This window comes from Callorhinus ursinus, unplaced genomic scaffold, assembly GCF_003265705.2.
Source record: "Callorhinus ursinus isolate GAN/ISIS: 27379988/994484 unplaced genomic scaffold, GSC_fseal_2.0 scaffold8, whole genome shotgun sequence".
Lineage (NCBI taxonomy): Eukaryota > Metazoa > Chordata > Mammalia > Carnivora > Otariidae > Callorhinus > Callorhinus ursinus.
This window is the reverse complement of record NW_027397070.1, coordinates 60,634,123-60,657,605: the sequence shown is the minus strand read 5'-3', so window position 1 is coordinate 60,657,605 and position 23,483 is coordinate 60,634,123. Positions and strand designations below refer to the sequence as shown.

Here is a 23,483-nt window from a genome sequence, read left to right as displayed (position 1 = left end):
TCTTCCCTGCACACTTGGTTGTCATTGAGAAGTAATATGTACTGTGTGTGACACTTCCCAGGAGTATTATTGCTGATTTTAGGGAAGGAAGTAGGGAGAGGTAGTTGGTCCTACATTTCCAGGCTGGCCGCAGACTTAATGAATCTGAGCGAGTCACTCCGCCTCTCTCTGCCTCCATTTCTTCAGCCATGAAATGGGAATAATCGTCCCTGTCCTTGTCTGCCTCATGAGCGTACTGACAGGTCAGGTAAAGAAGAGGAAAAATTCTATAAGGTGCCTTGATCCCAAAGATGGACAGAATATAGATGTCGCTGTTCTGTAATAATGAAGACTTTCTTTTATATAGCCACTTAATTTTAAAAAGTGTCTTTGCCTGGTTCTGTATAGTGAATAATAACTGGTATTTTGAAATGGAAATTGAGAATAGGTAGGTTTTAAATTAAATAGAAGTTTAATATTTTCAGCCATCACATAGTATTAGGAAAAGTTTATAATGTATATTATGGTTCTGAGTGTGGGTTTTAGGTATATTATTGTGCTCAGCTCATTTGTAGGAGGCTTGTTATTTGAGCCAACTTTGTGTATTTCAGAGGGCTACATAGTGGATCAAACCATAGTCATAGCAGGATTTTTAGCATCTCTAGAATCTTAGAGTTTAGGAGCCTTGGAGCTCACCCAGTGCCATTTCCTACCAGACACAAGGTTCCATCTGTTGCCATCACTGGTGGGTGCTTGTGGGGCCTCTTGCTGAGGACTCTGGGGCAGGAAGTGGGCTGCTACCTTGCTTGTTTGCTGTGTACATTTTGTTCAAGAATTTCCTAAAACTTGGAACTAGTCATGTGTTACATTAGAACATGCAAGCATTTTTAATTTTTAATGGAATACCATCTTTTCAAAGGGCCCAGATTTGTAATATTTTCTGGGGTTCTTTTCATGGTTTCTCCCACTGATTGGTTGTTTTCTCCATTTTTCTAATAATTTGAAAATATTCTCTTCCCTTTTTATTTGTACCTTCTTCCATTTAGCATTAATGGTAGCAAGAAGGGAAGGGTTGCTTATTTTTTTTTTTTACACTTATTTAAGTAATCTCTCCACCTAATGTGGGGCTCGAACTCACGACCCCGAGATCTAGAGTTGCACACTCCACCGACCGAGCCAGCCAGCCGAGTTGTTTTTTTTTAAAATAGACTGAAATCATGATTTTTGTTCTTGTCTTATGCGGCAACTGGACTGATTACTAATCTCTTATTTAAAGGTCCTTCAAAACTAGAAGCCATTCATTTCAGGTAAATGCCTGATAAGTGGCATGGGGCACTGTGAGGAAGGAGAAGCCATGGGGCCCAGAGTAGAGTGTCCCAATGCCCCAAGGCTGTATTTCCTTCTAAGGAGCACATTTCCTGGAGACACAGCATCCCAGTGGAACCAGCCGCTGGGTAGGAAGGATGTGAGACAGTTTGTCGACTTTCCTTTAGCAGTCAGGTGTGGGGGCATCATCCAGCCTTGACGTTCAACTCCATCTTTGTTCATCTTTGGGAAATGAGGGTGCCTCAATTTTGCTAACTCATCCAAATTTGCATCGACAAAGTAAATCACTTGACTCATATCTTTTCTTTTGGTTTTCATTTCTCTCTCTCTCTCTCTGCCGGTTCCTTCAGCTTTCTCCCACCTTTCTAAGGGAAGCTGTGCTTGATCTTGCTCAGTCCCAGTTACCATGTTAAGATGAGTCAGCCTTAGACTCTAACCCCTGTAACTGTGCTTATCTGTGTGTAGCCACCAAATAAATTGAGCCTGTTTTCCACAGCTGCCTGCTGTGTGGTCCCACCAGCTATGTAGCGCCCAAGGTGGCCTGCGGGGCAGGAGAATCGCCAACCAGAGCGGATATGTTTCTAAAATAAAAGACCTCTCTTCAATGCCCCCTTTAAAAATCTCTTTTGAGACACATGGGTGCACATTGTCTCTGGCCAAAACTTGTTTCCAGTTTCAAAGCGCTGGTTCTCACGGTGTCCTTGTAACTTTTTTGTTTCTGGCTCTGTTAGTTGCCTGAGAAACAGCTAAGCCCTCATTGCCTGAATAGGAGAGGAACCTCTGTTGCATCCCGACCCCACCACCCCTCTGGTTTCCTGCCTAGGACCAAGTACTCATCCGCCTTCCAGGGGGGGAACTACCCTATTTGCAGAAACTTGCTTGCCTTTTCCTTTTTCTGGTCTTTCCATATTCGCCCAGCTTCATGAGGTCCTTGACTCCCGTATCTTGTCTCTTTCTCTCCCGCTCTTACTCCCGGTTTTCCAATATGGGAAATTCCTTTTTTTATTCAAGCAAGAAGCAAAAAGTGCTCTTAAGTGAAGTCTCTAGATAGGGTTTGCTTTGGAAGTAGATGATGGCTTATGTTGGTTGTAAACATCAATTTGGATGGCAATTAGGACAAGTTTATAACCTCTTTGAAAAAGCCCTTCTGGGGCAAACCTTTGACAAAGGTTTACATGCCACTCAACTGGCATGTAATTAGAATTTTATATGCATGGCTTTTTTTCTAGGTCTCTCTAGAAGAACATAAGACCTTCTTACAATGCAAGAAATAAAATTATTCTCACATCAAGAATCAACTTTATTTTACATCTGCCTTTTATGCCATCTTTCATTATTTTTATTAGTATTCCTCTAGCAGTAATTCTCCCCAAAGGGAGTAACATTTTCTTCTTCTTTTTTTGCTTGATGCCTCCTGCATTTAGTAAGTAGCAGCTTTTTCTTAGCTGCTTTCTTGAATCCCATATTTAAAATATCTTACGGTTGATTTTTAAAAATTGATTAATTCTAGCTGGGCTAGAAGCATCGAGTATTAATTTATAGTGAACTTTCCCTCTTCTGGGATTTATGTAGAAGAGCTAAAGGTTACAAATATTTGTTTTGCTGCTGTAAATATGCACAGTTATTTTAATGTCCTTTGAATGCTTTCTTACAGCGATAATTGGTACTGCCATTGATTAAAGGTAAACAATACAGAGTTAAGAATTTTTATACTATGAACTATTTATTGAGAATTTTCAGAATGCCATAGCTACTTGTCTTTAACACTTATAAGAGGCATGCATTTTTTTCCCTTCGTGGTCTTAAAGTTAGTCTTCCCTTTGTTGAGGCAGGTCTGAATGAGTTGTATCGACTGGAAAACATACACGTATCCATATGCGGATGTAGTGTAGAAATGTGATGTTTTCTTGCTTTGGGGGTTTGACCAGAAAGGTTTGTGTATGGGTTTTATTTTTAACAAAGCAGTAAGGGCTTACTTTTAACCAACTTTTGTGTGCGTAAAGATGTATTTGTTTAAGCTTTAAGAAAAGAATAAACCTGTCGATGTACAAACACCTGACACCTGAGTTGGATTTGTGGGGGGAGGGGAGATTGGAATTACATAAGATTCTTAAAGAAACACAACAGTATATGTATCAGTAATTCTTCAAAGAATGACTCACATTAACTCGTACTTAAACTGTGTGGAGCTAACTGAATGCAGATTTTTCTTTCTTTTTTTTTTTTTAAGATTTTTATTTGTCAGAGAGAGAGAGGGCACGAGAGCACGCCTGCACAAATAGGGGCAGTGGCAGGCTGAGGGAGAGGCAGGCTCCCCGCTGAGCAAGGAGCCTGATGCAGGACCCTGGGATCATGACCTGAGCCGAAGGCAGACGCTTACCCCACTGAGCCACCCAGGTGTCCCACGTTAAGGATTTTTAGATCGATATTCCTGGATTATCTGGGGTGTGGGCCCCTAAGTACAATCACCTATATTCTTACAAAAGGGAGGCAGAGGGAGATTTTGCCCACACAAAGAAGGCTGCTGGCTTTGAAGGTGGAGGAAGGGCCCCGCACACCTGAAGCTGTGGGTGGTCTCTGCAAGGGCCAAGAGATGGATTCTTCCCAAGAGCCTCCAAGAAGAGCCAGCCCTGCTGACACCTTGATTTGGTTCTGGTCCCCCAGCATGCAGGTGGGGGCTCTCTTCCCAGGAGAGGCAGGCTGTCAGCATTTCTCAACCTGACCCAGCTACCTGTGGCTCAGACCAAGTCCTGGGCAAGTGCAGGTGGGAGTTGGGGGCTCCCTTCCTCTGCCTGGCCCCTGCTTGCGGGATAGACTCCACCGTGGGTACCGTGCACTGAGAACTCCGGGCCCCAGCGGCTCTGGCACCTGGGGCAGGCGTTCCATGCCGGGGGAAGCAAGCCTAGAAGACCCGAGGCTGCGGCCTAGCCCCAGACCCACCGAGCACTCAGCATCTAAGACCTGGTGTCACTCAGAGGGAAGCACGCTGCCATCTCCAGCCCCACATAGACCCTGGGAGGTGGGGGGTGGGGGGAAGGGGTGTTAGGGGTAACATCAGGGGCTGATGGCTAACAGGGGGACAGGGTTTCCTTTTAGCAGTGCAGAGCATTTGGGGAAGATGTATTTTTTACTTACCCTGGGGGAGGTATCATTTAAACCTCACACCAACGCAGATGTAACACCAAAGAGACCCCTCTTAACCTCCAGGACACAAGAGTGCCACCCCGCAGCGCCCCCTCGAGGAACACCTGCCTCCTCCTTCTCACCTGCCTCCTGGCCCTGCTTGGGACCAACACCCCGAGAGCTTTCCTCAAGACGTTTTCCTCCAGAGTTCAGCCAGCTAGAACAAAACACTGGGAGTACAATAAACACCTTCAACTTAGATGCTTAGTTCATTATCTGGCCCAAGAGTAAAGCTTCGTTGCCCTCTGCTGACCCTGGAGTCCCCATGGCCGGGCTGCCTCGGGGACATCCGGGACACTGTTCCCCTGCTGCTCCCAGCTGAAAACCTCAGAGTGTCTTTCCTAAGGCTTTGTTTTTAAACGGGATGCATAAAGAAGAGCAATTTTTTGGATTTTTTTTTTTTATTTGCTGAAATGAAAGGCTGCTTGTCAATTGTTCATGACTCTGTGGCCTGGCTCTGTTTGCACATTTTTAATATTTCTTGGCAATGATGAGCCGGCCTCCTACTTCCAGAGCCCTCATTCTCGAGTCCTATCCCCCTCCCCTCCCTTTCCCTGGGCGGGGGGGACTCCCACAGGGTTTGAGGCTCATGGCCACAGGGAAGTGAGATGGGGTGACGTCAGCAGGATGGCTTTGTGAGGACCATGTCCTTCGTGGGTCTCCCTCTGATCAATTCTGGGATCCAGCCACAGCCTCAGAACTGCAGGCTGGTGCTTCACGGGCTGTGCTTCTGTAACTTGGGTCAGGGATGCTGTGTGTGCGGCTCTTGGCCTGAGCTGAGGTGGACGTGATTGTCCAGTCCCCAGCCAGTGCCCCGGATTAACAGCCAGCCTGGGCACGTGCTCGGCTATTTATAAGACAAAGAAGAAATAATCCCCAAGGGTAACACCAGGTGACACCAAAGGCCACGGACTAAGCTGCCACAGAAGGGTGTGGGGTGAAAGGTTGGCGTGGGACCACGGGTGGCCCACAGGTACCCCGTAAGTGCCCGGTCGGCGGAGGGCCCAGCTGCATGGGATGCCAAGCCACAAGACCGAGGCAAGAATCTCATTTTTGGGAGATGATAATGTATGTCAAGCAGAGCCACCAGTCAGGACTTCCCACATTGTGCCCTGTGCTAGGGTGGCTGTGGCTGGAATCGATGTGGAACCTCCAGGAAACACAGATGAAGGCCACCCTGGCTTTGTCCACAGAACACTGTGGCCTGAGCACAAGTGGCTGGTCTATCCCAAAGAGTGGACGGACCAGGCCGGCAAAACGCAGCATCAGCCCACGGTGGGAGGCCAGGGAAGACCTCTGCCTCAAAACCCTGCCTCCTTGGCAGGCATGGTCCCCCCTCCACTCGGCACCGCCTGAGTTCCGACCCCCCGAGAGGGCAAACCGCTCACTGGGCCTCAGTTTCCTCACCTGCAAAACAGGGGTGATGTTATTGTCATCCTTCCATCTCAGGCAGCTGAACATTCTCTGGAGTATTTATTTCTTGGTACTGTCAAGCCTATCAGAGGTGCCTTGATACTTCCAGACTGCTCACAAATTACAGTAGTTAGGAAGGATTACAAATACCGAGGGAGGGTCCAAGGCCAGTGATGCACCACCGGCCTGAGGGGGGAGCCTCCGCGGGGGCGGGGAGCCAGCTCCACCTGAAGGTCTGGGCATGGGGGTCTGACCAACAACCCCCCCCCGCCCCCAGCACACACACACACTGGGGTTATTACCAGGATGAGAAGGGGCCGCGGAGCGCTGGAGTCAAAATTTCAACTCATCCACTCTGGAGGCGGAAAACTCTAGCGACGGGGATAATCGTGCTGGCGATCTTCTAGACCCAGGGCGGCTCCCCGGTGCCTTCCCAGATCAGACGCTGAAGCTCCGCTTCCTTGCGGCCCACCCTGAACAGCTGCCGGCCCCAAGCACAAGAGCAGGTCGCTCATGAAGCTCGGCTCCCGAGTTTGCGGCTCTCCCGGCGGGCATTTGCTCCGGAGGCTCCGAAGGCCGGGCTGATGTCTTACTTCTTGCGTTCAGTGCTAGCGCACAGGTGTTCACTGCCCCATTCCTTACGCCCTTTCGCACGTCAGGAGTAGTTCGTGAGGATTGTTTAAAGGACAACGTAGGCCTCTCGCCTCCAGCAAGGAGCCGTCAGTTCTGGATTTCAGACCGTGGAGGAGAGTCACACACGTTCCCCGGGCCGTGGCTCACCAGTTCCAGAACATTTCCCTGAACAGCTGGTAAGGAAGATGGTCCGCCCGAGCATGTTGGATTGTGAGAGGAGATCACCCAGGGACTAAAATTTTCACCCAGGGGCCCTGGGGGGCTCAGTCGGTTGAGTGACTGACTCTTGGCTTCAGCTCAGGTCATGAATTCAGGGTTGTGGGATCGAGCTCCCCCCCCCCACCGCCGTGGGGTTCCGCCCTCACCGTGGAGTCTGCCTGAGATTCTCTCTCCCTCTGCCTCTGCCCCTCTTGCTTGAGCGCTCTCTCTTAAATAAATAAATAAATAAATAAATAAATAAATAAATAATAAATAAGTTTTTAAAAAGGTAAAATAAAATTCTAACCCAGATGATTCCCAGGGTGACTGAGCAGATGATACAAAGTTCAGTCTGGGAAGCTGTGTGTGCTCACTCTGGCGGGCCCTCAGGCCTCGGGGCCACGGGCCTGGCAGAACAGGTCACCCATGGAACTGAACCCATCCACAGGCCCCACTATGTGGGACACCCTATATTGAGCATGCAGGCGGAAGGGGGAAGAGCAGGGAGGAGATGTTAAGATCTCTGCTCCTCTGACCAACCCAGGAGGCTTTCCTCCCCATAGTCAAGGTATATCTTGGCTTTCATTCTCAGAGCTCACAGCCCCCAGGGTCAGCCATTCTCCACCTGGATCTGGGCTCTGGACAGTTCTGTCAGTCTTCCTGAGGCCTGGGCATGTTCTCTAATCTTTCCCAACCCCTGAGGGATGTAAAAATAATTTCCCAGCGTCCCACTTGGGTTCTGTGTGTGAAAGCAACAAAAACTACCTCTGAATAACGTAGGCAAAAAGGGAACAGATGACAGGAAATGGGAGAGCTCGTTGGACCAAAGGAGCAAAGAGCTGGGCTTGGCAGGGGCTGGGATCTGCACTGGCCCTGGGGCCTGAGGAACAAACACCAGTGGGTTGCTTCATCTGGGCCCTGGTGCTGAGCAGAGTCTGAGCCAATGTGGAAGGGTGGGCAGCGTGTGACTGCGCATGTGTGTGTGTATGCAGGTCTGTCTGTCTTTTTTCCTTCATCCTTATGTCCCTCCAGGCAAGCCTGAACCGCCTAGGAGGGAGGGTTCTACTGCCCTGGCTAGAGGAGGGCCGGCATCTTCTCTGACCGAATAGGTGTTAGTTTGAGGTCATTCCTCAAAAGCCAAATGGGAGCATAACCAGAAGACAGGAGTCTGGACTCAGGGTAGAAACAACATTAGCAGCCCCAGCCCCACCCCCACCCCACGTCTGCTCTGCCTTGTGGTTTTTGTCCAGGCTTTTTAACAATCCATCCGTCTCCCCAACAGATCCCAAAGTCCAGGACAGGGACATTTTCCTGCACTTGTATTTCCCTACGAGGGTGGGGGTTGGAGGGACTTCGGCACCCACCTGATCACTACGTAGCCGCCTAATAACTACTGATGGGAATGAGTTCAATCAAATCGAAGAGAAGAGAAATGGAAGATTTAAAGATTTTATTTATTTGACACAGAGAGACGGAGAGAGAGAGTGAGTGAGCAGGGGAGGGGGAGAAGGAGAAGCATAGGGAGAAGCAGGGAAAGCAGGGAGCCTGGTGCGGGACTCTGATCCCAGGACCCCGAGATCATGACCTGAGCTGAAGGCAGATGCTTAACCAACTGAGCCACCCAGGCGCCCTGTGGATCTTTTTAACCTACTTTCTGGCAGTTCAAAACATCTTTGCACTCTCAGGTAAAGTGGCAAAGATTAAATATATCAAACTGGCTTTGTGTCTCTGAGGCCTCCGTACCCTGGAAGCCCCTTTTGCCCCCCACTTCACCCACCCTGGGCTGGGTCTTTCTCTGTGGTATTGCAGAATACTAGAATAATTTTGCCTTTTACTGTCAAGACATTGCATCCAAAAAGGAGGGGTTTAATTTTAAAATATGAAAGAAGGCTCATTAGATGTCAAATATTCATTTCCATCCTTGAGAAAGAAAGGAATGCAAATTACAGCAGAGTTGTGCTGATTTCATCAGTCCACTGATGACAGGGCTACTGTCTTTCCCTTTGCTCGTCACCTCAAATGCAGGTCGCCTATGTTTTCCCAATAACTAGTGCACCTTCCTTTCAGAGTTGTAATGACTTAGCCACTGTGATTTCTTCGAGGAAGGGGCCCACCATCACAGGAGCAAGCTGGTCTGCTTCTCGTGGCCCACACGTGAAATAGGCAGCTTTCCTATTTTCTATGGAATAAACATCAGAGTTCAGAAAGAAACCCGTTATGGTCAATTTATGGTCAACTGACCTTTTCTAAGAGTGCCAATACCATTCAATGGGGGAAAGAATCGCCTTTTCAATAAAGTGTGCTGGAACAACTGGACATCCACATGCAAAAGAATGAATTTGAACCCCCTACCTCACACCATATACAGAAATTAATTCAAAAATGGATCACAGACCTAATCATAAGAACTGAAACTACAAAATTCTTGAAGAAAACATAGATGTAAATCTTCATGACCTTAGGTTAGGCATCCGTGTCTTAAAAACAATACCAAAAGCACAGATGACAAAAGGAAAAATTGACAAATTGGATTTCATCAAAATTAAAAACATTTGCCCTTCAAAGGACACTAACAAGAGAGTGAAAAAAGAACCCACAGAATGGGAGAAATATTTGCAAATCATATATCTGATGAGACTTATATTTAGAATATATAAAAAACTATTGGGTGCCTGGGTGGCTCGGTTGGTTGGGCGTCTGCCTTCGGCTCAGGTCATGATCCCAGGGTCCTGGGATCAAGCCCTGCGTCGGGCTCCCTGCTCGGCGGGGAGCCTGCTTCTCCCTCTCCCTCTGTCTGCCACTCTGCCTACTTGTGCTCTCTCTCTATCTCTCTGTCAAATAAATAAGTAAAATCTTAAAAAAAAAAAAACCTTTTTAGAGTATATAAAAAACTATCATGACTCAATAATAAAAAGACAACTAATCTAATTTTAAAATGGACAAAGGATTGAAAATGGGCAGAGGAACTGAACAGACATTTTCCAAAGCTGATGGCCAATGGACACATGAAAAGATGCTCAACATCACTCATCATCAGGGAAATGCCAATCAAACCCACAATAAGATTATCACCTCACACGTGTCAGAATGGCTAAAATCAAAAAGACAAGCTATAACAAGTGTTGGCCAGGAAATGGAGAAAAAGGAACCTCATGCACTGTTGGTGGGAATGTAAACTGGTGCAGCCACTGTGGAAGACAATATGGCGGCTCCTCAAAAAACTAAAAATAGAACTACTATATGATACAAAAATTCCACTACTGGGTATTTACCCAAAGAAAATGAAAACACGAATTCGAAAGGATACATGCACCTCTATGTTTACTGTAGCATTATTTACAATAGCCAAGGTATAGAAGTAACCCAAGTGTCCATCGATAAATGAATGGTTTTTGGAAGATGTGGTGTATATACACGATGGACTACTACTCAGCCATAAAAAAAAAGAATGAGACCCTGCCATTTGCGACAATATGGATGGACCTAAAGGGTGTCATGCTATGTGAAATAAATCAGAGAAAGAAAAATACCATATGATTTCACTTGTATGTAGAATCTAAAAAACAGAACAAATGAACAAACATACAACGACAAAAAGAAAAGAGAAACAGACTCATAAATATGGAAAACAAACTAGTGGTTGCCAACAGGGTGGGGTTGGGGAGATAGAAGAAATAGGTGAAGGAGACTAAAAAGTGCAAACCTTCAGTTATAAAATAAATAAGTCACAGGGAAGAGAAGTCCAGCATAAGAAATATAGTCCGTAATATTGTAATAACTTTGTGTGATGACAGAGGGTAACTATACTTATCATGGTGAACATCTTATAATGTATATAATTGTCAAATCACTGTCATACACCTGAAACTAATATAATGTTATATGTCAACTATACTTCAATTAAAGTTTTTAAAAACTAAAAACAGGCAAGGGATTTGAATTTTTCATAGAAGACAAAGAGCCAATAAGCACACAAAAACTTGGTCAACAACATTTTTCATTAAGGAAGTGCAAATCAAAAACCACCATGAGATACACTTCACATCTACTAGGATAGCTAGAATCAAAAAGACAGATAGTAACAAGTGTTGCAAGAGTGTAGAAAATTGGAGCCCTTATATATTGTCGGTGAGAATATAAAATGGTGCAGCTATTTTGGAAAACTGATAATTCCTCAAAAGGTTAAATACAGAGTTAACATATGACCCAACAATTCCACTCCTGGGTGTATACATAAGCAAAATGAAAATGTGTGTCTACACCAAACTCTGCCCACGAATGTACACAGCAGCATCACTCACGATGGTCAAAAAATGGGAACAAACCAGTGTCCACAACTGAAAAAGGGATGAATAAAATGTGGTATCCACACAACGGAACATTATTTGACCACAAAATTGAATGAAAGGCTGATACATGTACAGTGTGGAGAAATCTTGAAAACATTATGCTAAGTCAAAGAAGCCAGTTTAAAAATATGTATATATTGTGTGATTCCCTTTATATGAAATGGCCAAAATAGGCAAATCCATAAAGACAGAAAATCAATTAGCGTTTGCCAAGAGTTGGGAGAGAGGGGCTAAGAATGACAGCTAAGGCATCCCAGATTTGTTTTGGGGGATGAGAGAATGTTCTAAAATTAATTTTGGTGATGGTGGCACAACTCTGTCAATATATTGATAACTATTAAATTATACACTTTAAATTGAGACTCTATGCTGATTTACATCTACAACTTTTTTTTAATGACACATTCTCACACACGACACAGATGTTATGGGGGAAGGTGGCCTCTCGCATGAGAATTCCCTTCAATGAATGTTCCTTCATTCGAAAACTATAGCATGTGCCAGATGATGTCAGGGTTGCTGAGGTGACCAAGACCCAGTCCTGGCCTTTCTGACACTCACAGTCTCTCCAAAGGAGCGAATGCACACCCACATGCCTCTAACAGGACAGGGGCTGTGTGTGCCTGTTACGCTAAAAGCACAAGGTGTAAGAAACAGTGACAAAGGAAAGGAACTGGAAATCCCAACTCTTCCTTCCTCTTGGGGAAGATGGGCCCGGTGCAGAGGGAGGCAGGGATCCACAGAAATTTCCCTTCTCCTTCCCGTGGGGGCTCTCCAAGCCACCCCCGCTGGATGGATGGGTGAACGGGGGGAGCACCTGTTGAGCTGGGTGTCCTGGGGGATGCATGGAGGACTAAGGCATGGCCCGTGGTACCCGGAGTGCACAGCTCCCCGAGGCAGGGACACTGTGAGAAGTTGATGAACAGAGCCCATGTCCTGTAGGAGGCAGCATGTGACAGACGCTGGTTTGGGTGCCCAGGATGGTAAGTGCTGCAGGAGTGCCCGTGTCCTGCTTCGGCTCTTTCCAGATTGTGCTCCTTAAGTCCCCCCGTGTGGGCAGCGGCCTCCTCCGTCTGCCCATGTGGACTTGGACTTTCATGAAGGGCTGTCTGCCACGTGGTTTAAATCAGAGTTAGGAGTGAGATGAGAGCAGGAGAGGGAGGTGGTCTGTGCAGCACCTGACTCTGTTCCCACATTTTAGAGGCCTTATCCTCGCCCACGTCCAAGTGCCCCAGCTGCACCTTGCTCATTCAAACCCTGCTCCCCAGAAAGGACCTGATCCCCAGGCCTGCAGTGTGCATCAGCGCCTCCCCACGTAGGGTGAAGCCCCACTAGAGGGACCCCTCAGTCACCCAGGAGTAGGGTCCCCAAACCCTTCCTGCCCTCACCCCACAGGCTTAGACCCAGGAGCCCATTCTAATGCACATAGAGTTGCAAGGGCCCAACCTGCTCGGATTAGTTGCTCCCATCAAAGGCGGGGATGCAAGAGCTGTGCTGGAGATTTCGGGGAGGTGGGGGTGGGGAGGAGTATTTTAAGCTATGCTTTCCCCTGTGAAAAGAAAGTCCACCCCAAGTTAAAATAGGACCTTAGGTGAAGGACTGGCTTTCTGGGCTCCAGGCGGGGGCGCACGCTGAGGCTCGCCAGGCAAGCCTGAGAAGCCGCCAGTGATGAGGATGAGGTAGACCAGCCAACGTTCTTGAGTGAAAGGCTCAGAAAGCAGCAAAGGAAAAGAAGCCTGACTCGCAGGAAAACGCGCCAGCCCATGACCCTCTGTAACCCGAGTGAGGAGCCGGAGGACACCCCTACCCCCCGGGGTGACTTACTTCCCTCCGCACAACCTGTGACCGGGTCTCAAGGACAACAGTGCTGTGGTAGCTCCCTGCTCCGATACCACTTCCTCTACCTGGGCGCCCGCACCCTCTTCTTCCCCGTCTGCACCTGGCCCTCCTTCTGGAAGCCTCCTCCCTCAGTCCTGCTCTCCCCAGAAACCAGCTCTGGCTGGTTTCAGCATTAATGGAATTCATCTCAGATGGCTCACAATCTCTGGGATGACGGTGACCAGGATGGAAGCTGCTGGGTAGCCCTCTGCAGAGGTCGGAAATCCTCCTCAGGGCTGGTCTGGAGAGGAAGGAGCATGGCCGCCACTGCTGGGCATAGACACATGGGTGCACCTAGGCCAACTCCACCCACAGCTGCCACAGCAATGTCGACCAGATCGGGATGAAGCTGCCCCCAGGTTCTGAGAGGTGTCTGCCCATCAGAGCTGGGGTACCCACCCTCACTGTGGCCACAAGGGAGCCCGGCGCAGTGAGTGCCTGGCATTCTCAACTTCCCCGGTGGGTTCTGCCTCATCAGGTGGGGGATTCCCCAAATACAGGAAGGAGATAAAGATCACAAGGCATGACAGATGACCATTTACCTTTGGATAAATACCCAGAGTAAGGGCATCCCACCCTACCCTTCCTGCTGCCTGCCTTCCCGAGCCAGTGTGATCTCTTGAGTTTGACGACAGCCACTCAGGCCATCATGGCCGAGTCAGCTATTCAACACATATTTGTTGAGCTCCCAGGCCAACTGCAAGGGTCCCGTTACGTGCGAAAGCTCCCTAGAAGCGTGTTCTGCACACATCAGTCACAACTCTTTTCTCTGGGCCAAAGGCTCTGCTTCCCTGAACTGCAGTAAACTGGAGGCTGGAACACAAGGCCATCTCTAAAAAGATGTCCTCGTATGTTTTTTTTTTTAAATTAAGGTATAATTGACATATAACATGATACAGTTTCAGGTATATTTGTACACGTTGTGAAGTGAGCACGATAAGTCTAGCCGACCTCCACCACCGCACATAGTTGCGCATTTTTTTCTTATGATGAGAACCTTTAAGATTTACTCTCTTGAAAAATTTCCGAGGAATTTTCTTGGCCGCTTTCTGAGCCTTTCACTCCAATTTCAGTACAGTATTAATTATAGTCACCATCCTGTATACCACTTCCCCATATGCCTTTATTTTACAACTGGAAATTTGTACCTTTTGACCCTTCACCCATTTTGCTCATCCCCCACCCCTAGCCTCTGACAACCACCCATCTGTTCTCTGTAACGATGAGCTTGTTTTTGTTTTGTTTTGTTTTGTTTTCGATTCCACATATAAGTGGCAATCCTACAGTACTTGTTTTTCCCTGTCTGACTTACTTCCCTTAGCATAATGCCATCCAGGTCCATCTAAGTTGTGGCATATGGCAAGATTTCATTCTTTTTTATGGCTGAATAGCCTTCCATTGTATACATACACCACATCTTCTTCATCTACTCATCTGTCTTTGGACACTTAGGTTGATTCCATTTCTTGGCTCCTGTAAATGATTCTGTAAGGAACATGGAGGGGGCAGATATCTTCTCAAATTAGTGTTTTTGTTTTCTTCGGATAAACCCAAACATGTGCAAATCCAGAAGTGGAATCTTGGATCATATCTTTTTACATCCTAAAAAAGGAAATCTGGGTGGAGTGAGGACCAGTGTGACATCTGTCATGCTCCTGTAGCAGCAGAGACGGTCAAACCACCCAACCGGCTAGAGTTCGTCAGAAAATAACCTCCTACAGCAGACAGTAGGACAGCCTCTTTCTGCGGACCGCGGACTATTCTGGGCAGTATTTTGAAAATGAAACTGATTTATTAAAAGCTTACAAGAGGAGGCAAAAAGGCCTGAGATTGATTTGACTGCTTTGCTGTGGAGAGCGCCCCAAGATCATAAGGGGAGTACCCTGGGACCCAGCAGCGGTCTGAAATGTTCCCACCATCCCACTAACTGGCCACGTACACCTGGGCCAGTCACTTGGGCGCCTCAGTTGTCTTGTCTGCAAAACAAAGTTGAGCCCCTCTGGAGTCCTTGGGCGGCGAACATCAGGAATCCAAGTGATCGGGGAACCAGGCTGAGGGGTGGGGATCTCCTGCAGCCTGAGGGCTGGAAGCAGCTGGGCCTCAGGAAGGTTGGGAAAGTGATCTTTTCTTCAGCTAACATTTACTGAGCTACCACACTAGGTGCCGGGCCATTTCAAGGCTCTGGGAGCCAGTGATGAACAAACCCGCAGGACCTCTCCTCTCAAGGAGCTTATGGTGAGCTAGTAAGCACACGAATACTTGTGATGGCAGTCAAGAAGTCACATGTGATGAAGACACAAAAGCAGGCTACTGTGATAGAGTGTGGCTGCAGGAGGGGCCCTTTTATTTATTTATTTATTTATTTAAAAGATTTTATTTATTTATTTATTTGAGACAGAGAGAATGAGAGAGAGAGAGAGTACATGAGAGGGGGGAGGGTCAGAGGGAGAAGCAGGCTCCCTTACTGAGCAGGGAGCCCGATGTGGGACTCGATCCCGGGACTCCGGGATCATGACCTGAGCCGAAGGCAGCCGCTCAACCAACTGAGCCACCCAGGCGCCCAGGAGGGGCCCTTTTAGAGTGTCACTCCCGGAGGAGGTGTCATTTAAGAACATTCCCGATTGTCAGGAATGAGGCAGCGTGGGAAAGATAGGGGTTAAGAGTTCCGGGCAGAGAGAACAACATATGCAAAACCTCAGCTGGGAACAGGTTATGCCTGCTTGTGCCCAGGGTGCCCCGAGTCCCATCAGCCAGAGCCGGTGGTCTGCAGGAAGCGTGAGAGGGAGGCAGGGGCCTGGCAGTGCGGGGCCTGGGGGTCACTTTGGCACCAATTCTCTTTCCACCTCCCCTCCCGACATGTCTGCTTCACGGTTGTTCCTTCTGCAGACTGGTTTCCCCTGCTGCCCAGGCCACACAAGCAGAACAGGACTGCCCCTGGGTACCAAGTTCACCCTTAGTGGACTCACTCACAGGGACTGTCATTTTCCAGGAAAGCGCTGGTCACATGGGCAGCACTCGTCCAATTACCTGTAGCCCTAAACCACGGCAGATGCCAGCAGCTGAGCTGGGCCCCAGGAGTTCCGTGGTGAGAACAGGGCAGGCACTCCAAAATTACCTCCCCCGGATGGGACTGGTCTAGGGGGTCATCTCCCAGCCCGACGATTCTGAGAGTGCGGAATCCACATTGTTCTGAAGCAGTCTCAACGTTCAGGAGGAGTTGATTTAAATCAGTTCTCACACCTAAGCGAGCACCAGAGCTACCTGCAGGGTTTGGTAGAACACAGATGTCTGGACCCCCCCCCCCCCCCCCCCCCCCCACAACCTCAGAGTTTCTGATTCAGTAGGTCTAGGTGGCGGCCTGAAAATGTGCATTTTCTAACAAGTTCTGATGATACTTTAAATGCTTTTGTTCCTCAAAGTCGGGTCCAGCTCCCTGGCCCTGCCAGTTTCTTCAAACTGCAGGTTTTGGAGCGGGAAGGACTGGAGTCAGGGGTAGGGCCTGGCGTGTGCAACCAGTGTTCTGGATCCCTCTGGACACCAGGGTTTGAGAATCATGGTTTTAAAACGTTTCAGAACACCTGAAACGTCTTTGTTCCCAGCCTCAAGTGTCACCATGGGGAAATAAAAGGTGACCAGCCACTGGAAGTTTGCTCAGTGTCCTTACTTAAATGGTTAAAATGGTTAATTAATCAGTGTGTTTGGATTGGAACAAGACAAAACAAGCCCTCCACTTTCAGCAGAGGAGATGAGGATTTTCTCAGAATCCAGCCTCTGGGTGGGTAAGAGTCCTTTTTTCTGGGCATTTTCATTTCTCCCTGCAGGAGGAGACCGGGTCCCACTCCTGGCGGGGCTCGCTCGCTGCTCAGCGTCCATAAGTACCGGGAGAAAGTTTGGGGACGCGCCCTCCGAGCCCTGGCTCCCGGGGTGGCGCCGCCGACCCGCCGCAGCCGAAAGGTGGGCGCCAAGGCCTCGCGGGGGGTCCGCCAATGAAGCGCCGAGGAACTCCATGACCTCATCGCGAGGCTCTGTCACTGGCTGCCGCCGCCGCGCCGGGCCCGCCCCTGCCATTAGAACTGGGGATTTCTGCGTGGGCCCCGCCCCCTAGAATGAAGGCCACTTGGGTTCCTAACCGGGTCTGCAAGCTTGGCACGCTTCTCTTCAGATTCCCCAGAAGAAAACTTCTGCTTCCTGAGAAAGACTTGAGTGTTCCTTTCAACCTGCCAAAGCACTGGTTTTCTGCGCTGACTTTTCACTGATGTTACTGGGGTTTGGCAGGTGCTCGCATCCTTTCCTAAGTACCTGACACATCACACTTACTTCCCACTTACTTAAATCGTATATTCTGACGAGCTTTGTCCTCCTTCCCAGTGGATGACTTTCTCAAGCCCGATCATACTGTGGAATGCTAGTGATCTTCTCTCTCACATTTAACCTGGGAATTAGCTGACGTCCAGAGAGGGAATAGGACTTTCACAAGGTCACACAATCAGGTTAATTACAGAGATGAAAATCAGATCCGGGGCTTCCAACTCCAACTTCGGTGTCACACATTCGCCACTTTGGCAAGCAGACCAGACCTGAAATCATTTTCCAAGGCTTGGCTCAGGGGTTACCGCCTCCAGGAAGACTTCCTATCCTGAAGCCTCGCAGTGGGCCAAGGGCTTCCCCAGTCCCTGGTGCTCCTCTGAGTCTCAACTACAGAGCTGTCCTTGATTTCTTTTTCCCTTTGCCCAATTGGACTGTAAGTTCCTTGAGGGATGGCATCACATTTTATACAATTTTGCATCCTCAGAACCTAACACTGGCACACAATACATGCTTAATCAATGCTTGTTGAATTAGACTGTGGAAACTTTGCATGGTAGTGGTGTTGTCCAGGGAAAGATCACTCGCAATTCCTAACAAAAGCAGATTCTGTGTTTTTGAGGCTCTTTCACACAGACTGAGAATTAGCTTCTTTTTACTAGTAAAGTGTTTGAAATGAAAATGTCACAACTGTTTGCTAATACAACTCTGTAGTAACAACGAGATCCTTTGTGCTCACCGGGTTCCTGATTGCCCTTTCAAACTCCAGATGTGTGAATCAACCATTTTTCAAATCAAACCAGCCCATGTATTTTCCTCTGTGCAAGGTCTGCCGGGAAGCTTAAAAATCATTCTAGTTATACTCTTGACTAGGTGACAGGTACAACGTTCTCCCCTGTATCCATGTAGTCTTTGATCTTTACGTTGCTGCTCATTCATACATACCGGTGGGTGTTTTATCATAAACCCACTCTTTGCCTTTCTGGAAGAAGGTAGGGCAGGTCGTATACAAAGTACCAGGAAAGGGTTCCCAGAACTCTGGGTGTGAAAAACTCTCATGAAGATAAGGGAGTCCTATCACACAGGCTTAAACCCAAACCAACTTGGTTGTTATTATGGTGTCCAAAGCCTATGCAAGGTCATCATGGATGGAGACGGGCAGTGGAAATTCACAGAACTGGTCCAGCCTCATCCTGGGCAGGGGACACAGATCTGGGACATGTGGATATTCTCAGCCTTGGAGAAGGAGGCTCGAGAATGGGACCAAGACAGTTCTCAGCGCTTTTCCAGGGCCTGAAGGATGGCCTTTTAAAGACTTCCCTTTCTCTAGTTCCAGATCCATGCTCACCAAGCAACCTCTTAAAACAGTTTCAGCTTTGCATGCATCCTGACACTGGGAATGAGGTCTCCAGGGATAGGACACTGGGTAGGTAAATGAAAGTTGCCATGGGGGGTACACATTGGTCTGTGGTGAGCTTCATTAGTGGGAGTGGGTGGAGCAAGCACCCGGAGCACCCACGTGTTTCTGGACTTGGCAAAGCTGAAGGCCAGCCTAGGAACATGGTTTCCACACGCAGGTCATGCCAGGCCCAGGCCCTCCTTGAGCCGCCAGCCAGCCTCCCACCTCTGGCGACCTGTCTAGCCCTGTCAGATGGTGACAGATGGTAAACCAGGCACACCCGCTTCAGTGTCTGCAGCGGGGCTGCCTAGCAAGATTCCCACTGGTTCGTCCCTATAGTGGGAACCATGGCTCCAGGCAGCAGCAGGTGGCCTTTGGGAAGAAACTCAGGGGGCCCTTCGGACACTTCAAGGGGGAGGGGCACAGAGCCATCTTGAGTCATCCTCTGGAACTCATCACAACAGGACAGATGCAGCTTTTCAACAGCGGCCTTGTCCATCAAAGTGTGGGTGCTGGAGGTATATGCTACACGGAGGCCGGCCCGGGTGTTACCAGCACACCGCAGAGTATGACACACCAGAGAAAAGGGAGGAACCACAGCCTTCAACAAAGGCCACAACAAGGACACATCCCAGAACACAATGAGCGGAAAAGCAAGTTACAGAACATGACACCATCTTTACAGAGCGTGAAACCAAACGACACCATATGCTGGGGCCACATACAGTACTCACAGCACAAGGGGCAGCGGGAAGCTGCTTACGAAACAAAGCCGGGGGCTAATAAGCACAAAGAGCAAGATGGTGGTTAACTCTGGGATCGTCAGTCGGTGCCCTGGTATTCATTTCATTATTTTGTTACACAGAGGCCTCCTGATTATACGTTTTGTACGTCTTAAATATTTCATAATTACAACCCCCCCCCAGGCAGAGCAGTGGTCATTACTCAAGCCCCAGGCCTGCAGGCTCTGGCATGCCTTCCAGGCTCCTCCCGGGCATGGCTGCTCATGGCTCACGCCTCCCGGGGTGCAGGCCGCCAGATGACAGGGCTGCCGCCCGGCACAAACCAAACCTTAGAACTGATCGTTCTGTCAGCACGCTGAAGCCGTTGTCCTTTGCTCCTTCGGGATCTCCCTCTCCCCCTTCAGCCTGACCCATCGGCTTCAGCAAGCTGACTCCCACTTCTGTGGGCCTGTCCCCTGGGATGCCCAGGCCTCGGGTACACCCATCCAGTACAGCCCCACCACCTTCCTTCTACTCGTTCATCCCTTCAGCAAGTACCTGTGGAGCACCTGCTACATGCCAGGCGCCATACTCAGTGCTGGGGATGCAGCAGGGAATAAAATCCCACAAAACCCTCTGCCTTCATGGAGCTTACATTTGAGTGAGGGGAGACTGGCAATGAACACTGAATTAATACCTAGAAATCAAGAAGAAAGCAAGCAAAAACCACAGCAGAGCCAAAGGATAGGGAGTGAAGGGAATGGCAGGGAGTGAGGTTGGGGAAGGCCTCCCTGAGGAGGTGACCTTGGGACAGAGGTGACTTGGGACAGAGACATGAGGAAGGGAGGGGGACCACATGGATATCTGTGGAAGAGCCTTCCTGCCCGAGGGAGGTAAAGGGCAAGGGCCCCCGCCCCTCCTCTCGCCTTCTCCTGGAGCTTCCCCCACCCCAGCCCAGCCCAGACCTCTCTCAAGCACCCTGACCCGCTACTCACCTCATCCCCTATTCTAGTTGTAAAGGGGACCCAGGCTTTCAGGGGGAAGGGGGCTGGGAGGTTACAGGCCACAGAGGCACCTCCATTTGCACTGACCTTTGCTCTGAGCCCTGAGCCTGTCCCCACTGCTCCTGGGAAGCCAGATTTGCTGGAGGGATTAGCCAGGAGTCATAGTTCCTGAGCCATCTTCCACTTCGCTTCTTTCCTCCGGGCATCGCCAGGCCTCAGGGCTGGGTTTGGCCTACAGGCTGTGATTTCTCCCATCCTTGTGAAACCTGTAATACCAGTGCCTGGAAAAAAGATGTTGGCTTAATTACTATTCGTAGCACCAATGACTTCCTACCCCTGAATTTCCCTGAGCGCCACCTGCAGGTAAACTTACGTGGAAAACAGCCTGGGCAACTTCTCCACATGCCAATGCTTGCATGCCCCCAGGGTCGCCATGGCAGAGCAGCTCAGGCAGTGGGTGAGGACCAAAACATCACAGAGGTAACACGGAGTCCAGAGACCTGGGGCCCCTCTGGGGCTCTGCACAGTGATGGCCCAGCAGGGTTTTTCTCTGGGCAGGTCAGGCTGACAATGTTTGTTGGCATCTGCTCCTGAGCCCTCCACCCCAGTGACCTCAGGCCTCAAGCTAACGGCCGTGAGTACTCTGTTGGGTGTCTGCCACTCCCAGGGTGGCCTGGTGAAGGTGGAAGCCTCAAACATCGTCATCACAAATACTGATTGTTCTGTGAAGTCCTAAAGGAAAACACCTGCAGGCTGATTCCACACCTTGAAGACCTCCCGCCTCATTGGTCCACTCTTTCATTCGAGCTCCTACGTCGTGGGTACAAGGGGGACGGAGATGCAGAATGACAGCTCACGGTTTTTGGGTTCTTACAGTGTACCAGCACAATGTTAAGTGCTTTGCTTGTATTTTCTCACTAAATTCTCAACCAGCTCTATGCGGGGGGGGGGGGGGGGGTAGGTATTCTACCTGAGGAGCTGTAAGCACGTGAGGGATGGAGAGGTTAAATGCCACTGGCCAGGCAGCCCCTGCAGAGTTAGGGTTCAGGCTCATGAAGACATAGGGCTTGTCTTGGAAACTACTAGCTGGGGGCGCACAGATGGAACAGCGATGGTTCACATTACAGTATGGCAGCCGAGGCAGGTCCGAACACTCGTCACTACAAAGCCCTGTCACAGAGGGAGGTAGCACTGCTGTGGGCTGACACAGGATCAGTCAGCCGTGGAGCAGGGCTCCTTGGCCTGGGTCTCCAAGAATGCGCAGGAATGTCCCTCCTGGACCAGAGGGGAGCGAACATTCCAGGCAAACGTCTGGAGCGACAGGTCTCCAGGCTAGAGCTGAGAGGAGAACACGAGGGTCTGAGGGGGAGGTGTGGAGATCTGTGGAGATTCCTTCTCTTCTTCCTCTTCCCTCTTGGTGCAACCAAAGGGAACAGGCGCTAAAGGGCCCCCTGCTAAAACTTTAACACATCCCTTTCCTGGGGCTGTCCCCAGCATCTGAGACCTTTCAGGTCCACCTTCGACACAGGTCCTTGGGGGTGCCTGAAGGTTATGCTGGTCATGGCTGAAGTTATCTCCTAACCTTCCCTCCTCACAACCAATGTCTCAGTTCAGCTTCCTCGTGGTGAAGCGCCGTCCACAAGGTCTGTTCTTCCGGGGCTGCCGAGGAGATAAGAGACGGACAAACCTGTGTGAAGCACTTGGAAAGCTGGCGTGAGGCACCCGGAAGGGGCGATGCGGATGATGACAGTGCTTCCTCACCCCTGGCGTTCCAGAGGGTCAGCTCTCTCCTCAAATGCAGTGTCCGGAATCCAACATCCTCAGCCCAGCCCCCAGCTATCACCCTGGTGTACCCACAACCATCTCTCTCCTGAACTACTGGCAGTGTTCTCAGCACAGCAGCTGGTCCGAGTCCTAAAACAGAGGTCAGAAAGTCCTGCACGGACCTCCCACTTCACCAGAGTCAAAGCCAAGGTCTTCATGATGGCCCACAAGGCCCGCCAAGGACTGAAACGCCTCCTCCTCCCTCTGAACTCTCCTACTTCACCTCGCCTCCCTCACTCCACTCCAGCCACACTGGTCTCTTTGGTCTCTCTCCAACTCACCAACTATGCTCTCACCCCAGGGCCTTTGCACTGCTGTTTCCTCTGCCAAGAATGCTCTTCCCCCAGAGATATCCTCATGGCTCTCTCTCTCACCCTCTTTGAGTCTTCATCAGATGTCACTTCCATGAGGCCATTGCTAACATCCCATTGAAAACTGCAACATCTTCCACACCCCTTGCCCCCAACTCTTTATTCTCCTCACTTGGCCCTGCTCTGTTTCTTCAAGTAGCCATCTTTACTTTCTAACTTACTACCTTATTTTGCTTATTTATTTCCCTGACTGCACTGAAAGCTCTACCAAGGCAGACATTTTGTCTGTTTAGTTCTACGCTGTATTCCCAGCATCTAAAACAGTACCTAGCACATAGCAGGTGATCACTACATAGGTATCAAATAACTGAAAGAATGCACACCTTGGACACCTGCCCCAGCTCTCAGTCCGCGGAGCCGAGGCAAAGAAAGCCCACTGGTGACTTTGTGTCCTCCTTAGAGGGCAAGGGAGCTGCATCTCAGCTGGTAGCTGTCCTTGCCGGGCTCAGTGCAACTCAACAGACATTTATGGCGCTCCTGGGCAGGTGCTGTGCAGGCCTGAGATAGAGGCCTCTCCGCCCACCTCATCTGGGTGGGGGGCTAAGGCTGCCGGGAGCAGAGGGGGCGCTGCTAAGGGAGACAGGCCAACCCAGGGTCAGAGGGATCTACTTGAAATCTGAGAGGGCGGGACAAGCTCAGGCCGGCCTCCCCCTCACACCCGCCTCGCACCAGGCCCCGGGCCCTCTAGTCCTGCCTGGCGGGTGACCTTCCCCAGGGTCGCTACCCCTTTTAGGCCTCATTCCCATCTGCCCCCTCGCAGTTTCTCCCAGACCCCCATCCCTCACCCCTCCCTTTCCTCACCTGCCTGCACCACGGCCACTGCCCCCAGCCCTTCCACCTCCCGAGCCCCCGCCCCCGTCCCACTCCAGGTCCCTCTCCCGGGCCTCCCTCCCCTCCCT

At 49.7% G+C, this 23,483-nt stretch overlaps 1 long non-coding RNA gene across 1 annotated transcript; it reads right to left on the bottom strand.

The window, feature by feature from the left end:
- Positions 1-4,915: 4,915 nt before the first annotated feature.
- Positions 4,916-23,408, bottom strand: LOC141373298 (uncharacterized). Its single transcript, XR_012379130.1, has 4 exons — positions 20,763-23,408; positions 20,477-20,670; positions 6,204-6,707; positions 4,916-5,895 (listed from the first exon to the last, which is right to left on the bottom strand). It is a non-coding gene; the product is annotated as an uncharacterized lncRNA (long non-coding RNA).
- Positions 23,409-23,483: the final 75 nt, after the last annotated feature.